The 22759-nt window shown below is 47.2% G+C and overlaps 1 long non-coding RNA gene across 1 annotated transcript in view; it reads left to right on the forward strand.

Moving 5' to 3' along the window:
- The window catches only part of LOC147666547 (uncharacterized), a 99361-nt gene that overhangs the window by 32911 nt on the left and 43691 nt on the right, over nucleotides 1–22759 (forward strand). Inside the window, exon 2 of the long non-coding RNA XR_015304752.1 lies at nucleotides 12499–12731. This is a non-coding gene — a long non-coding RNA (uncharacterized LOC147666547). The remainder of the gene's footprint in view (nucleotides 1–12498; nucleotides 12732–22759) is intronic.

A 22759-nucleotide genomic window follows, 5' to 3' on the forward strand; every position in this document is an offset into this window, starting at 1 on the left:
CGCCGGTGCAGCGGCCTTGCGCCGCAGGTAGACGCAAGGGTCCGTTCACCCCTCGTCGCCAGTGTGGCACGCTGGTGCAGGTAAGGGGTATGGCCTAGCCAGCGTGCAAAGCAAACGCATGCTCAGGCACAGTACTATCTCGGCGGAAGGTTACGTGCGACCTGGGGGCTGTTTATTTATACCCTTGGACCGAGCCCGGTCACAAGGTGTAATGCATGGCTACAATGTAGAGTATCGGCCGGGTGGCATTCTGCACTCCTGTCAGTCATTCGTATTTTAAGTGTGTTGTAAAGTGCCTGATAGCTCTTTCCAATAGCTGCTGAGCGATGAGCATTTATTTCTGCGTTGCCAGTAAACGGGGGTTTATCAAGGAAAATTCCTCCCATTGCAATGTTTAATCATGAAACAGGCCAGGTTGGGGTGCTGTGGGCTCCTCACGCACCATTGCCCTGGGGCCACTGCACCTTCTGTACTAATAAAAGCTGCAAATCCGTTCAGTATTCTCAATACGTTCAGTCGCTCTAGGGGGGTTTTGTAATCTGGGGCTCCACGGGTCGTGGGTACCCGGACACTGTGCTGCAGGATACAAGGCTTGGGTGTGGTTTAGTAGTCTCAACAGCGGCAATGAGCAGGCAGAACTGGCTGTGACTCGACTGAGCAGTCGTGATGTAGCAGGTCAGCCGTGCCATTGAATTTCTTTTTTTTTTTTTACTTTAAAGCAGAGTGCAGCACCCGCTTCAGGAACATCGTGCTTACTGTTGAACCAGCATGTTTCACAAAAAAGTACTGTCACAAAAAGGACTACAACCAAACTTTTGACAGTTCTTGTGGACTGCTCTAGTAGCAAGAAATTCCATGGAACATTCATACGGATCTTATTTCAGAAGCACTCAGTTTACCGGCCCCCGGACTTTGGCCAACATCACCCTTTAGTCTGATAATATATAACTTTAAGCTTCCCTAGTATTGCATCCACAAAAACCCTGTCGGATGCAACTGGGGAGATAACTTCTGATTTCATTACTTCTGGATCAGAGTGCCAATATTGGCAACACACTCTTCATCGCACATACAGCAATCTCCTGATGAAATAAACACACAAGACACATGTTCCCTTAAGGTGAAAAGGTGAAAAGTGGTGCTTTCTTCCGTGTGCCGCCGACTGGCAATTTGTGGCCTCTGTCATTGCCTCGAGCTACCTACTACAAAATTAACACTACACCCACAAGCCAGAATATTGGGTGATAGTTGAATCAGAAAATAAGCATAACTATGGCTCTGTTCTCAGAATATTGAACATGCTAAGGGTCTGGAGTGAAGAGGCTGAGCCAGATCATAATCAGTAACTTTGAAGCGACATCACCGTCACAACAGTCTACAAAACTACAATGTTATCGCTGCGTTACTCCAGTGCGCACACCCCAACGCGAGCCACCGTCGATACAGATAGCTAACAGCCACGCGTCTTCTGTTACTTGTCGTGTTCTTGTGGTTGGTAGTGGACTGATCAAACACTGGACAAAGGTTGGTGAATACAATCCTCTTTTATTGCATGTACAGGAGCGGTCATCTGCACATCTGTCCTCTGGTCAGTCCTAGTTCTGAGTGCCCTTTCCTGTCCCCTAACCGGATGTGGTGTCCGGTGACCTGGTCACCTCCCTCATGACCCACAGGGTCCTAACGTCCTCCTGTCCTGTTGCCCTATCTGTCGCCTGTCTGTCGGGTCACAACATTACTCCTCTCCCATAAAACCACAAAATCCAGCGAAAATTGCCCCTGTACTACCACACCTCAAACTTGCTCCAGTCCCCCATTGCGCCACAAAGTAACATTAAACATCATCAATGTGAAAAGGCGTTTTCAACAATTGCGCTCTGAATTCACCCATGCGACATTTCCATTACACGAGTCCGCAGTGTCATAAATAATATCGTGATGGATTTGAGGCATTGGCACCCTCCTAAATGTACTGAATCAACTTTTAAAATTAGCGAAAATAGTTCTATGAAGAAAGCATTGGACAAATCGCTCATCAAAAGAAAGGGCATATCAAACCGCTTTGGTCTACTTTGCTGAAAAGGACAGACCCATACCTCTAGTCAGTATTGGAGAATTCCTTGAAACTATTCATTCATGATCAGCCAAAGTGGGTAATACTGCCCCCAGTTGGCCTAAGACCTTATGGCACCATGGCAGTACAGATTGGTTTAACGCACCAATATTCAACCACAAACTGATATCATACTGTTTTGCCCCAGCCAGGGCACCCTGTCCAGTTCCAGCCACGGCAGACGCACTGCAACGCACTGAAGCCAGTTTAAATGAGGGAGGAAACCTGCCCACAAGCACATGCATGCATTGCTCTCCCAACCCATAACAGGAAATGGCCCCCATAAATCCCCAGAGCGGTACTGAACCAACGACCGGGCATGATGGGTAATTCCGTCTGACAGCGTGCTCGCATCTCGGCCGAGGACACTGTTTGGTGTGCGTAGACGTGAACTACTCAGGTCTGCGAAAGTTAAAAGTTGTGTTGGTATTGTAATTGACGGCGCTGGTAGAGGCAAGGGGTATTTCAAGCTGCAGTGGCCTACTCACGAGGTCCATAGCCTTGTTTCTATACAGATTGAACCATAAAACGCTAGGATTTATAGATTACATGCCGCTTTCAGAGGTTATAATTAAGTTGAATAGTGCACAAGAAGTCAGATAGCGTCCCAACCGCTGCCGGTGGAGAGAGCGCCAAACGTCGCAGCAGGACCATTGCTGAACACACGTAATGCACCCACTAGTAAGAGCTCGTGCTTGTGACACAGGAGGGGCCCACAGACCCCCAGTAGAAGTAATATTTCATAATGACGTCCTTATTAGCCCTCCAGTTGAATGGCATAGGTGTGCTTACCTAATGCCATTGGTGGCCCCAATTATACTTTACTGGAAGTCCCCCAACTCACCATGGTTGGGCCCCTGTTAATGCTCTTGTCAACATAACTGTGCACGGACACACCCAGTCTGTCATGGGGAAGCCCACATCATGATAGGGATGGCAAGAAGGGCCACTGGTTGTATGTAATCTGTTGTTGCCTACTGTACCTCTGGCAGTTAACATGGCACCAAGTATGACACGGGTGACCCTCAGGCTCCCACCCCTGTAAGTCCTGATCTTGCAGTCATTCACCAATCATACCATGCACAGGCAAAGTGCGGCAGACTGGAAGCCGAGCACCCAACCTCAAACTCCAGCCCAGTTCCTCCCAGGCTACCGGCTCCCCAACCGAGCGGTTGGAGCTAAGGACAACTGGGAGGGCCTCACGACTCTAACTGTCATGCGAGAGCAAGCCTGGCGCCCCAAGCCCCGATTCCCACACAGGCTGTCACCGGGATGCGAACCAGGCTCCACTGCTGTACAGCCAGCAGCTCTAGCTACAAAGACGCACCTCCAACAACACAGGCAGCATTACTACAGGGGGCCACCCCCATGCCGCCCCACTGTTCCCCCCAATCCTAAAAGAACCCAGGAATAGATTCCTCCCGCTTCCGAAAGAACCCAGGGGTTGACCTTAGCCTCTCTGCATCCAGGTGCTCCAACTTAAGGGTGGGAATGCATAGGCAAATGGGACCTGGTATGCCTCCCCAGTATAGCCCAATTGCTGGGGCGGTGCACAGCCAACACCTGGTGCCAGACAGGCATGCCCAAACGGTCTTGCAGCCCCCTTGCGGTCGGGTGCCTTTCTGCGCACTCAGTCAACCAAGCTACTGCCTCACGCCCGACTGACTCTGTGTAACTGCGGGTGCCTGGTGAGTCCCTGCCTTGAATGGCGTAGGAGGGTTAGCGAGGGTGAGCCGTGCCGCCCCATCCTCCCTATAACCTTGAGGGCACCGCCATACACACCGCTCGACCCTAGGCCAGCTAGTGGGCCGGTTTGTTTTCAATTGATGAAGCCCCCACCTGGAAGGGCTCGCGCGGCTGCTAGCGCACAACCTTGAATATTTCAGCTGTTCAGAGTGAGCAGCACTTGTTGAGCTAGAGTGTTAGTCCGAAGCACTCAAAGCTAAACATCTCACTGTAATTCTTAGAATGACAATAGGATGCCCCCCGTCCCCGACGGCAGGCCGTCCCACTGAGTCCACACCGCCTCGGGAGAACAACAGCAGATGTGGCCTCATTAGGCCAAACGTCCACTCTCAGGGTGGGACATGATGCGCAATGGGGTCGTGGGGGTACCCGGCCACACTCACCGCAAATCGACAAAAACGCCTGCAGCCCAACCCATTATTTCGAACGGACGCAACCAAATTAGGATAGGCAACAAAGAGAGCGCCAGGTGGGTGGGAGAGGTACTTCTACTTGGCTCCCCATTGACCAGTGTGCCGGAAATGACACTGGGCGCTCCGGACCCATAGGGGGTCCCTACAACACAACTTGTCGCCGTGTGTCATCATGTGACACTAAGGCGGCTGCCCTCTTATAGGACCCCCTGCGTGGGCTGCATGTAGTGTTGTGCTCTAGTGTTTCCGTCTTCACGTGAAGGAGTCACTAGGAGCGCGGGCGGTCATCTTAGGCCATTGTAGCCCAGCTATAGCTCGAGCTGGAGCTTTACCCCAGCGCTCTCACTCAGAGAATAATTACTTTTAATTACACTACATGTATGTCTCATAAATTACCCCAAACACCTCACCACAAATTGGCAACGAGGCTGGGGAGGAAGACACGTTCACAGCCTGGCCCACGACATGGCAGTCGAGCACGCGCGGCGACGTAGGGGCCGAGTGAGAGCGCGGCAGGAGAACTGCGGAATCCCGGCACACAGACGCGGGGAGCATCGCCGCTGGGGAGACGTCGAGCACGGCACCAGCAACACACAGCTCGGCTGACCAGCCACACACCGAAGCAGAGCTGGAGCGGTGGTACTGTGAGTACACTGTGCCCCTCCCCCGCAGCAGGAGCATATCGGCGGCAGATGCGAATTGAGCGCGAGCCTGTATCCACGCCAAAGGCTAGGAGGAGACAGAGCACAAGACACAGTGAGCCCCTCCCCCGCAAGCAGAAAGGGAGCTGCTACAAAGGACAGGCAGCGGGACCTCACAACAGTGGTACAGCAGACCCCCTTCCCCAGGGATAAGAAGTTAGCGGAGCGCTATACCGCTGACAGTGGGCATAGCTAAGCCTCCAGCCAAGGGGGTGCAGAGAGGGCCCAGAGGCCACTACCCAGCCAGCCTCGAGCAACGGGTCACCTCAAAAGATGATTGCATCAGCTACACGGAGAGTGCGACTGCAACCCCGCAGTAGTGGGAACCACAGAGCATGACAGAAGGCGAGCGCGGACCTGCCTACCCCGGGGGAGCAGAGTTAGCCAGGAAGAACCACCCCCGAACCACTACGTACTGGCCAGGGAAGCCCTGCAGGTACGCCTCAGGAGCACGGGAGCCCAGTCGCAGTTAAGCCGGGCACCCCACAACCCAGAGGCTAAAGGCACGCTGATTGACGTTGGACACCCGACCCTGGCGCACCAGGCTCAAGGCAACGTGGGTGATAACCTCGGGGCCCAGGAAGAGGCAGTGGGCCCGCAATACCAAAGCGCGACAGGGAGCCCTCCGCACAGGGCAGACGATGCTCCACTCAGAAGGCAAGCCGCCATTTGTGCCCAAACCTTCTCCCTCACAAACCCAGTCCCCTTCGTACCGCAATGGCGGGAACCGGACATGAAATGGGTAGATTGGAAAGAATACTTCCTGAACTATTTGTCGGCTCTAGAGGACGAAAGTCGCAAAGTCTTTCCGTGCAAGCGGAGAAAGAAGATCCTATTGCACAACTTGGGAACGGAAGTCATCGGGGTTTACATGAACTTGGTAAAGAAGACCAGGGCTCAGGATGACGACGGTGTGTTCCAACACGCCATTGAGGACTTGGACAGTCATTATCAGCCAGTGGCGTGCTTTGCGATTGACCGCTTCAACTTCTTTCAACGGAAACAGAACGCAGGGCTATCAGTGGATGACTATGTGGCGGCGTTGAAGACACTAGCGATCACCTGCAAATTTGGAGTGCTCCACAATGACTTCATAAGGGATGATCAAACCATCATGTATACTGGGAATACGTTCATACAGGAGAAGTTATGGGTCAGCGGAGAAGCTCCCCTCAAGGAGATAGTGGCCATGTTCAAAAAAGCGGAACTCTCAAAACGATGTGCGGAAGCCGCCAAAAAGGACAATGCCAATAAAGCCACAGTGGGCAAAGTAACAGACGCCACCCCTCAAAAGCGCAAGCAGCCATTCACGGGAAGCTCTCGGCAGTCCAAGAAGTATGCACCCAAGACACTTACGAACTGAAAGCCCCAAGAGGAGGACAAGAACACTTGATACAGGTGCGGCAGTCAAGCACATGCAGCCAACGACATACAATGCCCCTCCTTCAGAGCCAAATGCCTGTACTGCGGTATCATGGGACACTTCGAGAAGGTCTGCAGACGCAAACCCAAGAAAACATCAGTCAAATACGTGGCACAAGACTCGGAGACTGAAGAAGGGGGCGGGGAAGACGATGATAAAATTGTACTGTGCATAGACGACCAGGTCTTAGGCATAGACTGTTCAGGGACATGAAACCCGTTGTGGGAACTTCTCATAGGGGGGTCCCAAGTAGCAATGGTGGCCGACTCGGGTTCCCCATACACTATCATACAACGCAGAATCTGGGACAGAGACTCTGCGCAAACCATAAGCACACACCTGCTGGCTCCGGACATCCACCCAGTTACCTTCACAGGGGAGCCCAATCCCATGGTGGGGTACTGTCCCCTACAATTTGAATTCAAAGGCTGCACGGCGGAAGGGAAGCTCAAAGTAGCGGAGAGAAAGGACCCTCAGTTCTAGGATGGGTGGACCAGGGAGAACTTGGAATTCAACTAAATCCGGGAGGCACAACGCAAGTCCTGATGACAAACCCGGCGCAGGCATATGAAGCGGAGAAGTGGAAGGCAGAATTCCCGACAGTATTCGAAGGCACCATCGGCAAGTTGACGAAGTTCACTCACAAGATTTGCCTCAAGGGGCAAAACCAAGCAGGGAAGCGGTGCAACAAGAGTTGCAACCCTTAGAAGACAATGGAATAATTGAACCGATTGAGAGCGCAGAATGGCTGGCGCCCCTGGTCGTAGCCAGGAAACTCAATAGCAAGGTACGCCTTTGCATCGACTTGCGGGAGCTCAACAAAAACATCTTAGTAGATAAGTTCCCCTTGCCCAGGATCAATGAGATGTTGGCCCTGACGAAGGGCATCAAATGGTTTTCCACCTTAGACCTGACCTCTGCATATCACCAGATCGTGCTGCACCCTCCGTGCAAGAAACTGACCTCATTCATTACACTGTTCGGATGCTACCAGTTCAGTCGGATGCCATTCGGCCTAGCATCCGCCGCTGCGGTCTTCCAGAAGTTAATGCATAAGCTGTTCAGAGACAGACTGAGTGCAGTATTTCCAAGATGACATCCTAGTCATGGATAGAACCAAAGCAGACCATGACACAAAGCTCTCCACAGTACTGCGCATACTAATGCAGAACGGCCTCACCGCAGAATGGGACAAGTTCAGGTTTGGGGTATCATCGGTCACGTACCTGAGTCATGAAATAAGTGACTAAGGCATTGCACCAAAACAGGCTAATGCGAAGGCTATAAAGGACGCACCCACCCCCAGGAACAAAGATGACGTTCGATCTTTCTTAGGAATGGCAGAATTCTACAGAAAGTTTGTGCCTCATTTTGCCACCAAAACACACAACTTGCGTCAGTTACTAAAGGAGAAAACCGCCTTCACTTGGTCAGAGACAACGCAGGAAGAATTCGAGCAAATCAAAGAAGACATATGCAAGGCCGTGCCCCTACATGGATTTGACCAACGGGCGTTATCTATTCTGACCACGGACGTGAGTGACCGATGGTTGGGGGCATCCTGATGCAGCAATCCGCAGAAGGTGAAATGACGACTGTCAGCTTTGCGCCCCGGTCCTTGGCCCCGAATGAAGAAAAATTCAGTGTGGTGGAGAAGGAAATGCTAGCAGCAATTTGGGCAATGGAAAGATTCCGCCAATTCCTGTGGGGCTCCAGATTCCTGCTCTGGAGGAATCACAAGCCGTTAGTGAAGGTACTCGCGTCAAGTGGACATGTGACGGCCACGCCTCGCATAGCGAAAATGACCCTGCAGCTACTGGATTATGTGTATGACGTCCAATACATTCCAGGCTCTAAGAACAAAGTTGCCGACTTTCTCAGCAGCAAAAACCACAGTTGATGGACAGAATGCAGAACAATGTCATACATTCACCCCAGTATTCACAATGAGATGGAGGTACCCCTGTTGGAAAGGCAGGGAGGGGGGTTGTGACAGCAGAAAAAAGTTTAGATTCCCTGACTATCTGAACAACTAAATGCGAAAGGCTATGTTAATACTATCAGCAGTGGTCTGGCCTAAAGGGAAACAGTACTCTATACCATATTCCAAAACTCAAGTATACATGCTAGGTAAAGTGTATGGCTAATTTTACAACACGAAACTTAAAGACGCACTTAAATATAATAAGCAGACGTTTTGTGTAAAGTTAAAAATTTATCGCAAATCATTTATTATTTTCCTCCCAACTGGGTTACAATCTGAAGTAATATCACACATTAAAAATTAAAAAAACCATTACGTGGTTATACAGTGGACTAAAACAAGTCAAAGTTAAAAAGACAGTCTTTTTAACTTTGACTTGTTTTAGTCCACTGCGTCTTTAAGTTTCGCCTTTCGCATTTAGTTGTTCAGATAGTCAGGGAATCTAAACTTTTTTCTGCTATACATTCACCCCAGTACAGAGATCTGGGCCTAAATCCATTGTTTTTTTGCACTCCACACCACCTCAGTTCAGACATGGCCATATGCAAATCCGTCTGACGCTGTGCCTCATGGGAACAGTCCAGCCCGAACTGCCAAGCCATGCCTTCCCTGGACCGGAAACAAGCTTCCGAGGACCGGTTTCTGGCATTCCTGCCGCCTTCAGCCCGGCTTGCTTGAATCCAGTGGTGTGGAGAGCATGGGACTCACGTTTGAGCATACCCATCCCACTCGGGGTGACAAACGCAAAAACCACAGTAGATGGACAGAATGCAGAACAATGTCATACATTCACCCCAGTACAGAGATCTGGTCCTAAATCCATCGTTTTTTTGCACTCCACACCACCCCAGTTCAGACATGGCCATATGCAAATCAGTCTGACCCTGTGCCTCAGCAGGTCAGCGGCAATGGAGAACGCACCTGTGCTAATGGAAGAAGATGATTACAGATAGCATTCATGGAGGACCAAGAGGCGGTCATAAGAGCACAAGAATGGAGGACGGCATACGAAGAGGACACAAGTCTCACAGCTATCAAACTGTTCATAGTCACGGGCGGCCAGAAAAGAAACACTTGGACACAGAACAGCGGAAATTCTGTGAAGTTCGAGATGAGCTGTCAGTAGGAGACAACAAGATATTCGTGCTAAAAGGAGACATAGTGGTGCCCCCAGGACGACTGGTAAACCGGTTACTCTCAATTCTGAAAACAAAACAAAGAGTCAAACAAGCATACTGGTGGCCTGCACTGGACAGCCAGGTGGAGAGACATGTCAGAGAATGTGACCAGTGCAGCAATGCAGACAAGACACAGACCACGATGCAACCCCCGTTAGGGAAGTTCACCAACCCAGTTAATCCATGGGAGGAATTGTCAGTGGACATATTGGGCCCCATATTAGATGCACACAGTGTATCCAAGTATGCCATTGTGCTCGTCGACTGGTACAAGCAGCCAGAAATTGAGATATGTGAGACTGTGGACACCGATGCAGTACTGGCCTTCCTTACGTCCAAATTTCTGAGAGAAGGGATCCCACGAGTCATAACTTGTTACAATGGACCCCAATTCACGTCAGAGAAATGGAACGCATTTATTGAATGGAACGGAACGGAATACAGACCAAACACACCCCGATATATCATCCAGCAGGGAACTACCTGGCCGAAAGATTTAACAGGGTCATCATGGGGTCAATTCAAGCGGCTATCAACGTAGGGAAGAACTGGGAGACGGAACTCAGGTGCACTGTATGGGACTACCGAATCACTCCCACCAAGACAGGGTACAGCCCATTCAAATATTGAGGGGCCGAGATCCATTCACCAGGGACAATGTGACGTGGAAACAATGCACAGTACAAAGCAAATGGTCTCCGGCGGTGGTATGCAGCAATCTGGAAAAAGCCCAAAAGATCTACACAGACCACTACAAGAGGAGGCACAATGTCAAAGAAGCATTGCTGGAAAAAGGGGAATGGGTCAGAGTGAAGCTCGCTCAATTGAGAAGGAAAGGCGACAGCAAGTATAGCACGCCCCTGCAGGTAAAAAATGTACACCAGGTCTGCCCTATTGAGTGATGGGAAGATATGGTCCCTAAACAGAATGTCCAGGTGCAACACGGTGATGAAGTGGGCCAAGACAGAAAAGACCCCACTGGAAGGGGGTAATTATGGGAACCTGGAGTAAGAGGAAAATGACAGAGACACAGAAAAACCCAGCAGTGGCACGGCGAGCACCAATACAGACGAGGCAAACACCTCCAGGACACAGGAATATCCAGGAGATACTGAGCGGCAGGCATGACAAGTCGAACAATGTGTGAGTGGTTTGGTCACCAGGGACCAACCACAGGAGACAACCGTTGCCCCTCACAATGGCAGTAGAGACACGAGGACAGGCACCACGTTGAGAGAGACCAGCACAGGCAGGACCGTGGTACTGCCTAAAAAGTATTGTGAGTTTGACATGAACCATACTACAGATTGAACTATCCTAGTTCTTACCATGTTGTTTTGCATTTCTTTGCAGTGTTGTTAAAGGGGGAGATATGTTGTGTTGCGCTCTAGTGGTTCTGTCTTCACGTGACGGAGTACGCTAGAAGCGCGGGCGGCCATAGTAGCCCAGCTATAGCTCGAGCTGGAGCTTTACCCCGGCGCGCTCACTTAGAGAATAAATACTTTAATTACACTATGGATCTGCCTCATAAATTACCCCAATCGCCTCAGCACACCGCGGACAGCCACAAATGTTTTGTTTTCCAACTACGTGTCAGTCACAAGAAACGAGTTGTGTTCCCTACCGTTGGTGTTTAAAGTTGCTCCGAGACGGAAGCGAGGCAGAATCACACGGACAAATCTTCTAAAGATTTTTGACTGCGGAAGGCAAGGTAAGGGTCGCTTTTGAGAATCTGCTACTGGATATCGAAGGGTGCCACTGGTTCTATATTTTTGTCAAATATTTTTTAGACCAATTTTGTTTTTCTTTTCACCTACAAAAAATAACACTTACAATAATAAGTAAAGGACAATCTCATTGTTTAAAATCTAATATCTCAAACTACGGGAAAACTCACCCCCAAAGTAAACTTGTTGCTATGCTTTATTTACAACGCCAATAGCTCTAACTCAAGCAAAGTTGCGACCTATTGTATTTCCAATGCTTGGTCTCTCTTGCTCTCCGTAAATGTCTAATATGGAAAAATAAGTGCCGGTCCACAGCAATGCATGCCGGTGGACCCCACCAGCTCAAATTAAGCATGGATGGATACTAAGTTTAAACTATCAGCAGGTAAGTTTGAAAAAATGTGACGGATGTTGCATTTGAGAAAATCAAAGTTCTAAATGAATCTTGGATTTTGTATTATGGACAGGGTCATTTTGCGATGACACACCGACCCGCCCCCACATCCATTAGCTGATTGCAACCTTTCATGAACAATTGGGGGCTAATTTGTAGGAAAATATGCGGTAAAAAATGAATTCTTTCCCTAGTATAATTTCTAACCTCTTAGTCCTTTTCATTCTTTCACCTCCGTTTGTATCTAACGTGCACTCATTCTTCACCCTTCTTTCTCTCCACTCTTACTACTTTGCGGCTTTTAGCCGTTCCCCCAGTTTTCTCCACTCTACTTGTTCACATCAAAGATACATTATTTTTTTGGTAGGTGCAGGGAGATTAAATGATTTGGCCAGGAACACAGGATGTTGACCCGACGTCAAGATTCGAACCTGGTTCCCCAGTTCCAAAGTCGGCAGCTCTAACCCTTAGGCCACATCTGATTCCCTGATAATCCCTCGTACTTCTCCACAGTTTCACCTGGAGTTTCACCCTAATGGCTGAAAACTCCAGTTGAAAGTAAACAGATCAGCTGTGTTCCTGTGGAACTCACAATTCTGACCGGGTTTGGGACTGGCGTTACCGGTCCCAGTGGAATTAAGGACCCACTCCTAAAAAGGGACATTGTATCGTTAACATTTCAAAGTTGTGTTAAATTTCAAATTTCCCATTACATTAGGGATATTCTGCTAATATAATTCACATAGGTTTGTGTTCCATAATTTCACTGCAGTTTCTACAGCCTGTGGAAAAGACATGACCTGTTTCTCTATATCCTCCCAGGGACATGAGCACATCCAACCTACACTACCTCAGCAGTTTGCAAGCCCTCGCTGACCTGGCCCACTTTCAGACCGTGATGGGCGAGAAGTTGGGACTGAGCAACAGGAAGTGGGTTGCATTCGGTGGCTCCTATCCGGGGTCCCTTGCTGCGTGGTACAGACTAAAGTATCCACACCTGGTCACAGCATCTGTAGCTGGTAGTGCACCACTGAAGTCAGTCGTCAATTTTGTAGGTTAGTGGAGACCATCTGGTCAAACTTTTTGCTATCAAATTATTGCATTTTTTAGGAACATGAACATATCCCTATGAAGTCTTATATGTGTTCAAGAAAGAGTTTTAAATGATTTCTTCTGCTTACCTATCCTTTTTTACCTGTTATTGCTAGGCTGTTGTTGTACTAAAAGAGTTGATAAACAGAGTAAAAAACATTCAACATGCACACCTTCCTCCCTAGCTCTTGGTTCAAGGCAAAATGACTGGCCTCAGCCATCAAAAAAGTTTACCTGGTTGGGGAGGCCCCACCAGAGCTAAAATCATTGCAGAGTCTGCTTCAGTAGTCAAAGTGTATCACATTTAGCTCGCAAGAAGGGAATGTTAAGGTGTCTTTTGTGTAAGAAATTTGTGAGAAGGTTTAAAACGTTCATCTGGACATCTTAAGTTAGCTGCAACATATAGGAACTCACTAACATGAGAGTGAGTGTTAGGACGGTAATGTCCCATGTATCGTGCACAATTGTGTTGTCCGGCCTTGAGTGCCTGACTGTGAGTAACCGATATACTGGGTTATGATTTTGGCTTTACATTAATCTAGCATGTGCGTAGAGGCCTAGACCTGTCCTTTCATATGAGTGAGGTCCTGGATCTGTTCTGTGACCCGAAGGGGCTCACCAAGCGTGCCCTCATCATACAGACGGTGGACTACTGACACATATTTAGTACATAGTGGTGGTGGCTGCATACTGCATTTTTGTGAATTCGTACTTGTGACGAGACATTTTGAATTGTCACTAGAGCAGAGGCTTACTGATCCACTAGTATAAAGGTCTGTTTCTATGTGCTAGCATCCTAGGTGTATGTTGTACATGGTTGAGTATGTTGGCTGCATAGCCATGCATTGTGTGTATGAGTGAACCTGAGTAATGAAGGCCTGTGAATACACTTCGGATGCCCCTGACATGACCTTTTGCACAAGATTGGGGGTATAGTTATTATCCCAAATAGTGACGTTTATTGCTGACAAACTTGAAGCTAGAGGAAGGAGGCCTAGACACTGAGTGGATGGGGTAAAGAGACTTTTTAAAGAAATTATAATAAGCCTTTTTTTTGCAGGACCAGCTGTTCAGTTTCCCTATTTGGTTGGTAGTAGGGATGAAGGATGGGGCTGCATACTGTTGTACAAGGCAAAAGGGACTCTTTGGTAAGAAGAGCTGTTGGACTTGGCTCTTTCTGTAGGGTCATCCCCAGGCTTTTTGCCTTAATTTCTCCTATTTTGTGCTGAACTCATTTGTGTTAGCCTTAGGACTCTGCACACTTTACTACTGCCAATCAGTGATAAAGTATGTGTGCTCTCTCCTTAAAACATTGTAGAATTGGCTTATCCTCAATTAGCATGTTTAATTTACTTGTAACTCCCTAGTCAAGTGGTACTACATGTACATGGAGCCTGTAAATTAAATGCTACTAGGTGACCTGCAACACTATCTGTGCCACCCACTCGAGTACCCTTTAAACTTTTCTGAGGTTTGCCATTGCAGCCTGTATGTGCATTTGTACACTGCCATTTTGACCTGGCAAAAAAAAACGTTTTGCCAGGCCCAAACTTTCTTTTTTAATACACAGAAGTCACCACTAGGGTTGGCCTTGGACACCCCAGATGGTAGGGTGCATTGTCTTTAAAAAGTTAGACATATAATTAGGCTTTCCTGTTTTCAGTTTCTATTTTCGGTAAATCCTGGTGGTGTTTTTTCAGTGTTTTCCAGTTATTTCAATACCTCAAAAAAACAGTGCTTTTCAGTGGTTACTCATTTTCACGCCATAAAAAACAACTGAAACAGTGTTTTACCGGTGTTTATGGAACTCTTTGCTTTTATTATTGCTCGCTTTCTTCATTGATGCATGGTATATAGACAGTGTAGGTACAGTGTCTATGAGGTCCAAATACAATCTTACAAGTCAAACTTATTGTATTACACCATACAATATTTCTTCAGTGAGTCTTTGGTCATTCTTGGTCATTTGGTCATTCAAAGCTAGACTTGGAGGCAGGTCCTTTTCGGCCGGTACGGCGAAACTTTGGAATACCCTGCCCCCTGCCATCCAATCCGCCACGTCAGAAGCAAGCTTTAGGAAACTCCTAAAAACCTGGCTTTTTATGCAATAATCCTGTTCTCCCTCCTGACTACTCACTCTTACTGTGGGACTCGCTAGCGCCGGGACACCTCCCCAGAGGTAGCTGTTCGCGCTCAACAAGTTTCTGTATTATTATTATTATTATTATTCTTACTCCCTCTTTCCTTCCCATGGAAAGTTTTATTTGTGAAAAGGCCCTCTCGACATTGGCACTTGACTGGCAACAGCAAAACAGCCAGTACACAATTTGCAAACTCTGGCCACTGATATAACTCTCCATGCCAATACTGGTGCACCTAAAGGTTGACATTCTCTGGAACAGGTTCTGCAACATATGTGTTGAACTGGGTGCATAGGCCCTCAGAGGTATTAAAGCTGTCAATAATAAAGCTGTACTTTGCAAAGTCTGGAGAAAACTTCTCTTTACGGTAGGGATCTAACACTTGTGCAGAGTGCCACAGTGAGGCTTCATTGACTTCAAAAGCCATGGTTGGTGAAGGGACATTTCTATACTAAAGGAGGAGCAAGAACCAAAGCCTGCAGAGACCCGGACATAGTGAACACACTCAAATTGTCTCTACGCCCACACAGCAGGAGCCAAGAAAAGGCCCTAGTTGCTGTGGTGGCTCTCAGCCTAGGCCCCCAATTAACTCAACTGAAGTAGGTGTCTCTACAGGTTAAGATAACTTTGCCAGCTCAGTTATGAGCTCCGAAGGAGATGACCTGCCAAAAGTTGCCCCACAAAAAACAGAAAATATGTTCCGATCTCAGGCTGAGCAACAGAACAGACACATGTAGGCTCTAAAAACAGAAGGCTCGCTGTTCAGGGAATGAAATGAGTGGGCAAACTGATTAGAATAAATAAATAATTACCTTTGTTTTTTAGAGGGAGAATGCTCAAGCTCTAGCTGTTTTCCATGTAAGAGTGTAGCTGCAGGAGCTCTAAGAAGGGGTGAAGAACAACAAAGCCCTGTTAAGTAAATGGTCTTTTTAAAGACCGGTGAAGTACTCTGGGTGCAACCTCAGTAAGACAGACGGCAGACCACAACAGCTCCAAGCAGGGGGCTTTGTTGGTCAGTTCTCAAAGCTTCCAGGTGCTTGCCTTAATGTCACCATGTGTACACCCTAATAAAACGAGACCAGTAAGGGCCGGGTCAGGCGTAACACAGAGCAAGTTAGGGTTGAGTTGCAGCTGCCTTCTGTGGGCAAAATTAATGTTGCATCAATGCGCGTGCGTGCATAAAAAAGCACAGAGCATAGGAAATAAATTGCTGCCATTCCTCATGGATTTGTGGCATGAATAATGCAGTGGATTTGTGGCATGAAGAATGAGTTGGCCTAACTTTGAACACTCTCCCTCCTCAATCATTTTTGAGCAGGCTCGCCTGAGAGTCCGGTTAGGGGGAAGGGCTAGAAGTCCAACTCTCCCCTGGACTTGGCAAACATTTCTTTATAAGTGTAATCGTAGCAATCCCATCCCTCAGCCGCCCTCAGTGACTCTTATTGAAAGCATGTGTTACATCAATCCTGCTGTACTGACTTTGTTGTCCTCCAAGGTGATTGTTGGTCTTGTGTTGTTCTAAATGTGTAGATCAGAGCTAGGTTGCTTTTTATAATGGCAATAGACTGAGACATCTTGATATTCTCTAGACTGAGATTCCCTGGGGTGATGAATGCTTAACCAGTGATGTTTACAGATCAATAAACAAGTATTGCCGCAAGAACTAGGATTTGTATTGTTTGAAGACTGTGGGGGGTGCCTGGAAGCCAGGCTTCCAATTTCAATTAGTTCACACGTCTCCAGTCAGCAATAGCAGCATCCCGCATCCGGCGTCCTGCACACTCCACTTAGCCCTGCACCATTCCCACCTGGCAGCAAAGGCCCAAATAGAGCCAAATTTCGGTTGGTGGAATCCTTAATTCTTCCAGACTGGAGATGAAGGGTTGAAAACAAAGCAAAGCCTCGTTAATATGTAAATGGTCTTTTTAAAGACTTGTGAAGTACTTGGGTGCGGCTCTGTTGGTGCCCGGGAAGTTTTCTAAGCAGGGGCTAGGGGGAGGGTTTAGACTGCAGCCCTTTGCGCTCCATGGGTGTTGTGGGTCTGCCTGCCAGCATCTTGGCCTTCCGACAGAGCCTCCTTACTGCTCACTGATTAATTATGTTAATTTTATTATTGATAATCATAACGCAAAGGCAGGTCAATTAATGCACCACTGAACGATGCCCTGCCACCTTTCCTGTAAACAGGTCCCTCGCAGGATTTATCTGCTGAGTCTTGGAGCACCAGCAGTCGTCGTCTCCTCTTGATATTCGATGCGGGCAGAGATGTTTGGGGACAAATAATCATGACATCAATTAAAATACGATCTATATTGTAATACATGTGTGCCTGTGATTATTTTTTTTTTTTAGAGGGAGTGACTGTTATTGTTCGAGGTGAGTGCCGGATTGAGCTCCCTGGAAGCTGGTTACCTCCCACCCCCCTCCATGTATTTCATCTTTGCTCTTGGTAGGTAAGCTGGAAAGCAATCAAATCATTAAGTGCCCAACCTAATTAGGGAGTTTAGCAACTTTAACACTGAATACATTACCCGCAGAACACTCCACCTTGGAATACCACAAAACCTAGTGCAAATAAATCTGACACAATCAGGGGTCGCTCAGTACGCAGTTGCCAACCAATTTGGTGCCCCTAATTTAATGGGGGTGACTCATTGTTTCCCACTATTTGCTTTCACAAAGCAAGTTCCAGGATAGTCTGTGTCCCTTTATGAGCTATGAGAGCTCCTTTTGTTGGTGCCGCCCCCCGGGCTGTTCTCAGACCGAGGCGCGACAGGAAACTCTCTGCTGCCTTTGTCCAGCGAATGCGGGGTGTGGGCTTCTCTCTGCTGCCCCGCGACCCTGCTGGCTTAAATCCGCAGCAGTGGGAAGCGGCGCACTCCCAAACCTGGCCACTCACTCTCTTTCTCGGTGGGGTGGATGCTCCGCTAAGTGCATAGGATAAAAAAAAAACTGTACAATCTTTAGCACAGACAATCAGGCTAACTATGCTAAAAAGGTGTCCTTTCCTGATTAAGGGCTGAATCCAATGGGCCGCTCCTCCACTATATAACCCACTCAACGCCGCTCTGCTATGAAAATGCGGAGGGAGCGGCGTACAGCACCAAACGAGAGGAGCTGTGTGGTGCGATACTGATACGGGGTTCGCAGGATGTAAATACGGGTGTTGGAGGCGGACGGTGGCAAACTTCCAACACCAAGCAGCAAGCACCGACGGTCTCCACTTCACGCTGCTTTAAACACATTTAGACCTTTCTCCCCAGGTCTGACTTCTGGTGCGGTCGATGAAATGTCTGTAACTTGGAATATTTGTTTGTCTCCAATACTCCCAGGAACCCGCCCTAAATAATAGACAATCTTCAGCGCCATGCGCGGGTTTATCTCATCTTCGAATGCTCTTTAATATGCAAGCAGTGGTGCATCATGAGAAAGGACATTCCTCAAGGATAGTTCTTTTTTGTGCTCCATTGGCTCCCTCAAGTGGCCAAGAGGAGCAACAAATATGTAAAAAATCAGTGACACTCGAAATATGTAAAAAATCAGTGACACTCGGTTTAAACCGGGTCATCTTATTTTCAATCAGTAGGGTATTATCATTTACAGTCGGTTTTAACCGAATTCCGGACAGCCTACATATAATTTTAAGTAGTGAACAACGTTTTAAATGTGTTTTTCATTACTCCAAGGCCTACCTCTCCCATAGGATAACATTGGAGTTACCTTATTACATGTAATCATCTGTAACTTCCAAATGGGAAAAGGTGACCAGTTCATGTTTGGTGTCTCTGGAAGTGTAGTGAAAAATCCTCTCTTATGGTAATGTTGATTTTTTTATTACAGTTTTGAAAATGCCACTTTTAGAAAGTTGACATTTTCAGGCCTTAGCCATTTAGTGCCTGCAGGCTGTCTCTTGGTCATATGACTGGGTGTAGCTGACAGTTGGGCTTGGTGTATTCATCCTAGACAGCCATACACAATAGAAAGCTTAGGTGTGCCTGGATGGGCCATCACTTGCAGGATGGGAGGACAGAGCTGGGCACAGCTCTACGTACAATTCATCAGGCTGCGTCCTGCCTCCAATCATGGGCTGCATACCCCCTGTAGTTAATCTGGAGGTGGGGCAGGGGAAGCAGGAAACCTATGCACTTCAAAGGGAAACCTCTAGAAGCTTCTCTCACTTCAAAGGAGGCACCTGGTATAAATATTGGTCCAGAGCAACTCTCCAGTACACTTCTGGAACTGTGGAGTCTCTGCTAGGAAGGACTGCTGTGCTGCTGAAAGGACTGACACTCTTGAGTGCTGGATTGCGCCATGCTGCATTGCTGCACTGATGCCTGAGTCTGAGGGATTGGAGCTGAACCTGAACCCAGGACGCCCATAGTGACTCAAATGACTAGGCTGCTGGCCGCCTGTTCAGAACCATAGGGATATAACAGGCTCCCAACCACCAGAATCTGCACCCAGATCCAGGTGGAGTAAGCTACTGAGCCCCAAGTGGTGCCCCTCAGGTCCTGGACCCTTGATGTGGTCTCAGTGGAGCTGAATTGAAGTTTTGGACACTTCCTAAATGGGTCAGTTGGCATCAAAACCCTGTCACTCGAACTCTCCGTCAAAGCAAATTTCTGTCCGCTTGATTCTTTTTGTCATCGCATCAACATCTCCGGGAATGCCACTGCGAAGCTCCGGCCTGACCGTTTGCAACCACAGCAAGGTCTTCATGTCACCGTGCTCACCATCCACAAAACCTGGCCTGCTCTTCGTGTTACATCGGCATCTGTCTGCAATGCTTCCTTGCTCCTCCCAGCCCCCTCCACCACAAATGGGACACTTTGCGCTGGTCGAGAAGGTAACTTTTCAGTGGGATTAGCCTGTTCTCTATTTCTGATTTGCTCTTCATCTAGCTCAGCCTTAACTTGTGACTTTGTCCTGGTCTCACATGATCAGATAGTCACGAGAGCTGCTTGGAGGTTTTTGGTGCTATTTTGACTCAAATCTCTACAATTGCATATCTCTGGATCTACTTATTGGATTTTATTGCTTTGGTTTTGATTTATTCATAAAATGTTGCTTTATTTTTCTAAATTTTGGGATTTTTCTTATATTGTGTTGTCACTTGTTATTACTGTTTGAAGTGCTGCATAATTACACTTTGCCTCGAAGTAAAGCCTGACTGCTCTGTGCCAAGCTACCAGAGGGTTGAGCACTGGTTAATTTGGTGTTTGCCTGTGCCTCACCCTGGCCAGGATTGTGGTTGTTGCTTGAATATTATTTCACTGCCCTTACCCAGTAACCCAATTTCTCAAAACAGATTTTTGCCTTTTCCTGACTACTCTTTCAGTCTGGCAGATGGCAGGAAATTGCAGAATGCTTACACCTCTTTGTGCCCCCATTGTCGAAGATTCTGGCTGAAGACTATCCTCCTGTGTGGAGCCTCACTCTACACAAATGCTGTGTATGGAGTGCAACCCTAAAAGAATATTTTAAAAGAAAAGAAAAAGATTTTATTGGGTTCTCTGAAAGAAACAAAGAAGCAAAACAAGGAAAAAAGCATGCATAATATAAGGCATCGCAATACAGCCTAAGCCCAGCAATAGGAGTACCAGATACATTGTTGCAAGACGTAAAGAAGTATAGATCCATTTACATATAGACGGAGGCAACATGTAATACAGTGGTAGACATCTGATCTGGCGTTGTCTAAGAGTAAAGCAACAGTGTCGAGATAATAGGATGTGCTTAGTAATTGCAACATTACAGCAACAAGTAAAAAAAAAATACTTATTTGATTTCATTAAAATCATAAAAGGTTGGGCGTAACACCATGATTCGTGAGACCGTGGATCAACATATTAAAACTGGAATCTAGAAAGAAACCAGAGTTATGGGAAAATAAAAACACAAAAGGAAAGTGAAGCTAAATAATGTCGACTGGCAATACATAATTAAGAATTAAATAAGTTATTTTGCCTCATTTTTCCAAACTTTTGTATTATGATTAAGCTGTTCAGTTGATGTGCTTCCGGGGCAGTTAGCAGCTAATACATTAAAAAGAGTTGTAATCAGTGCAATTAAATAGCTGTAAACCATTATATTCAAGCTGCTTGTGTTAATTTGCAATTTTTGTCCAGTTCTTTTGCCGCCGTTTTCCTAAGGTTTATGGCTCTGCAGGACAGTTGAAGAGACGTCCCTCCGAGGCATTTTATAACTGCCGCTCCGCATGTCCTTATTTGTGCTTTCTTGGTGTCTCCCACAAGACAGTATTCCTGATTTCTAATAGTGCGTGGCAGATACATAGGTGCAATAATGTCCACATAGCCAACATTCTTTAGTAGACCATATGTGTTTCCATTTGGGGGTCAGGCCCTTCGATGGGGGTATGCCCCCAGCCTCAGCAGTATCAAGTAGTGCTTTTTATGATATGAAAAGTGTTCGGACATGTACTGTTGGGGTTTTAGGATCTAGTACCATTGTGTCACAGCCCAAACATGTTTTTTAATTTTTTTTTTAATGGCTGTTTTATCGATTAATAAGGCTGTTCGTATGATCATGATGTTCACTGTGGTTTTGAATCCGGAAATTGTTGTTATGGTAAGCCATGTCTCTTCTAACTGTAGTGCCAGGAGCGAATGTGTTAGCACTGTTGTAATGGAGTTTTTGGCCTGGTTTGAATTTTAATCTCTACCCAACAGCTTCTCTTTTGCTGCTCTCATCTTCTAGTAGTATTTGACTAGTGCGCCTTGTCTGGCTGGTTGCTGATTTTTTTAATCCATATTCCAGTCGGATTTGGGCTTACGAAATGTGTCCGGGAATTGAAAACAAGCGCTTGAAAAGGATGGATTGTGCCGTGTTTAGTGCTGTAGCATCTTTGGTATTCAATATTTCTGAGCTGTATGAAATGGAGGGTAGAAATGTAATTATGATTACTTTGAGCAAGTGCCCTGTTGAGCAACCTGAAAGCTTTTGCTGTAGGCTTTTGAATGTGAAGAGCAGTTGTTTGGCTTTCGTGCTGCCTTGGTCCAGATGTTGTTTGAAGTTGAGATGGCATTCCAGTTGGAAGCCTAGGTATTTGTACGAAGCCACCCTGGTCAACGGTTTCTCGTCTAATTTCTATGTGAATTTACTATTTTTACTCGTTGAATTGTGTTTGGAGAAGCACATCACCTTCGTTTTTTTATGGGTAATTGTGAGTTGAACTGAGGTGATGTAAGCTCATAGTTTGTAGATTAGTCACTGCATACCTACTGGGGTTTGTGTTAATAGGACAATATCATCCGCGTATTGAAGATTTGGAGTTGGAATTTTGCCCAATTTTAGGGGGTCACCTTGAACAAGTTGGAGATGCTTGTCCAGGTCTGCGGTGTAAATGTTGAATAAGCAGGTGGCCAATACACACCGCTGTTTTAGCCCATCGGATGTTGCAATCTTACTAGTTATGCTTCGCCTGTCTCCTTTCCTTATTTGGACCCACATATCTGGGTACATACAGCAACAAGAGCCCACTCTCCACACCCACCGACCAACGTGTGCGCCCCAATAGCACACAGTAAAGGAAGAAAGCCCGGGGGGAATTCCATCCAATCCGTATTGTGCGTCAATGGCCGGTGTCATAGCATGTAAGTATGAGTATGGGATGTCTGGGGGATAGGCAGGTGTGTTTGAGTAGTGCTATCTACCTGCAACCCTAACTAACGCTAGAAGTCACCTTGGTCGTGGCTCTATATGCAGCTGGGGTCGGCACTAATGCCCAAGCTCATCTCCCTATGAGTCATCTATGTGCGGTTGGGGTGTAGTTGTGTCTAGCGTTTTGAAGGACTCAAATAGACGATCCCAGGACATGGCAATGGGCTTCT

This window comes from Lissotriton vulgaris, unplaced genomic scaffold, assembly GCF_964263255.1.
Source record: "Lissotriton vulgaris unplaced genomic scaffold, aLisVul1.2 SCAFFOLD_3248, whole genome shotgun sequence".
Lineage (NCBI taxonomy): Eukaryota > Metazoa > Chordata > Amphibia > Caudata > Salamandridae > Lissotriton > Lissotriton vulgaris.